Source organism: Arachis hypogaea, chromosome 1 (assembly GCF_003086295.3).
Source record: "Arachis hypogaea cultivar Tifrunner chromosome 1, arahy.Tifrunner.gnm2.J5K5, whole genome shotgun sequence".
Lineage (NCBI taxonomy): Eukaryota > Viridiplantae > Streptophyta > Magnoliopsida > Fabales > Fabaceae > Arachis > Arachis hypogaea.
Genome location: NC_092036.1, coordinates 28727713 through 28730179, shown reverse-complemented (window position 1 = coordinate 28730179; position 2467 = coordinate 28727713). Strand labels below are relative to the sequence as shown.

General features: G+C 39.9%; 1 non-coding gene across 1 annotated transcript; it reads left to right on the top strand.

The window, feature by feature from the left end:
* Nucleotides 1–336: 336 nt before the first annotated feature.
* LOC112715496 (small nucleolar RNA R71) lies at nt 337–440 on the top strand. The gene has a single exon (XR_003159735.1). It is a non-coding gene; the product is annotated as a small nucleolar RNA R71 (small nucleolar RNA).
* Nucleotides 441–2467: the final 2027 nt, after the last annotated feature.

Below are 2467 nucleotides of genomic sequence, written 5' to 3'. Positions count from 1 at the left end.
TCACCTCCTTCAATGCTTACTTCCTCTTGATCTTGTGTGTGTATTGCAGCCACTTGCTTTGTGTCTAATTTCCTGGTGAGCTCTGCTAGTTGCTTGGCAAACACCTTGTTTTGGGCTAGAATTGTATCAACATGGTTCAGCTCCATGACTCTCTTAGTGTTGTGCCTCTCTGAAGCATAGTAGTACTCATTCTCAGCCACTGTCTCAATCACTTCAATGGCTTCTTCCACAGTCTTTTTCCTGTTCAATGAACCTCCTGATGAATGGTCTACAGCCTTTCTTGATTCATAAGAAAGTCCATCATAGAAAATATGCAATTGCACCCAGTCAGGGAACATGTTTGGTGGGCATTTCCTTGTCAACTCTTTAAACCTCTCCCATGCCTCGTAGAGAGTCTCACCATCCTGTTGTCTAAAAGTCTGAACCTCAGATCGAAGCCTATTGACCTTTTGTGGGGGGTAGAAACGTGCCAGAAACTTGCTCTCCACCTCATCCCAGGTTGTTAGGCTGTCCCTTGGGAATGATTCCAGCCACTTAGCTGCCTTGTCCCTAAGTGAAAATGGGAACAAGAGCAGTTTGTAGGCATCTTCCTGGACTCCATTGGACTTCACTGTGTCACAAATTCTCAGGAATTTGGTGAGATGTTGATTTGGATCTTCATTAGCACTCCCACCAAATGAACAATGGTTCTCCACCAGTGATATTAGCTGTGGTTTGAGTTCAAAATTGTTGGCCTGAATGGGTGGTTTCTGAATGCTACTACCACAATTCCCAGAGGTTGGGTTTATGTATGAACCAAGAACCCTTCTCTCAGGAATGGCATTGTTTCCATCATCCCTCTCATGGTTGTGAACTTCTCTATCCATGTTGAGATCTAGAGCTTCCTCAAAGTTGTCCTCAGATTCTCCTTCAGATTCTTCTTCTCCCAGTACCCTCTTCCTTCTTGCTTCCCTTCTAAGTCTATGAAGGGTCCTCTCTGGTTCGGTATATGGAGGGGTTGATGTCTCTCCTCTCCTACCTGTCATACAAGAACACACCACAAGCAACAACCAAGTGGAATACTCTTGGTTAATGGAAGAGTATGGTTAGAGCAGTTGAGGAATTAATTCAAATAGTTAGTGGGTCAGTGAGTTAGTTGCTCGAAATGAAAGGCATAAGAAAGAAAAAGCAAATAACAGAGTGCATAAATTAAAATTCAACAAGTAACTTGAACTAAATTAACAAAACAAAACAAAATTTCTCAATCTATTTAACTTCCAATTTGAGAATTGTCAATCGAAAACCAATCCCCGGCAACGGCGCCATAAACTTGATGTGCTATAACTGAGTATAGCTACGATTAAGGAAATTGCACAATCGGCAAAATTCCTTCCGGCAAGTGCACCGGTTATCGTCAAGTAAAAACTCATAATAGAGTGAGGTCGAATCCCACAAGGATTGGTTGAATGAGCAATTCGAATTAGAAGTTTGATTAGTTGAGCGGAATCAAGAATTGGGTGTGAATTGCATAAAGTAAATTGGCGGGAAATGTAAATTGCAAGGAATTGAAATGACTGAATCTTAAATTGCGAGAATTAAAGTGCGGAAAAGTAAATTGCTGAAATTAAAAGGGAATTGGGGAGGATTTGCATGAATTGAAATTGCAGAATGTAAATAGAAAAGGTAGATCAGAGATGGGGAGTTCATTGGGTATGAGGAGATATTGAGATCTCCGAATCAAAACATTTTCATCTCTTCCTCGACCAATGCATTCATTGAATCTTGCTTGGCAATCTTATATGATTGGATCCCAATTCCTTGGCTCACCAATTCTCTCTAAAAACAAACAAATTCCCAATCCCTTGGTTTAAATGTTCATAAGAAGAGATGAAGCTCGATCACTGATTATACCACACAGTTTCATGAACCACAATTTGGTAGGATTACATGTCACAATATCCATCCAAACCCCAATCCAATTCACTGTGAGAAAGCTTCTCTAGCATGAATCCTCCATTCCTTTCCCAAGGTTCCGAAGGATTCCAATTATGGGTAGTTTCTTTCCCAAGACAACTACCCAATGGAATTAGATCGAGAAGCCTTCTAACAAAATTCAAGAGAAAAGATTGAAGAAGAAGATAAAACTATTATTGATTCATTGAATTACAATAGAGCTCCCTAACCCAATGAAAGGGGTTTAGTGAGTCATAGCTCCGAATTCAAAACTAGAAAAATTGATGAAAAATTCTCAAGTGTCCCAAAAGTAAAAAAAAAGTCCCCCTTGACTTCAATTCTATCCTATTTATACACTTTCTAAATTGAGCTTCTGTTGTGATTCTTGGGCTTTGAGGCCTTTCCCTGATTTCCTTTTTGCTTTGGGTTTATGATCCATAATCCTGATGAGGCTGTGATCCCATTCTGTAACATTCATTGAGCAAACTTAGTGATAAACAAGTAATGACACAAGACTCAACAATTTGAAGTTCCA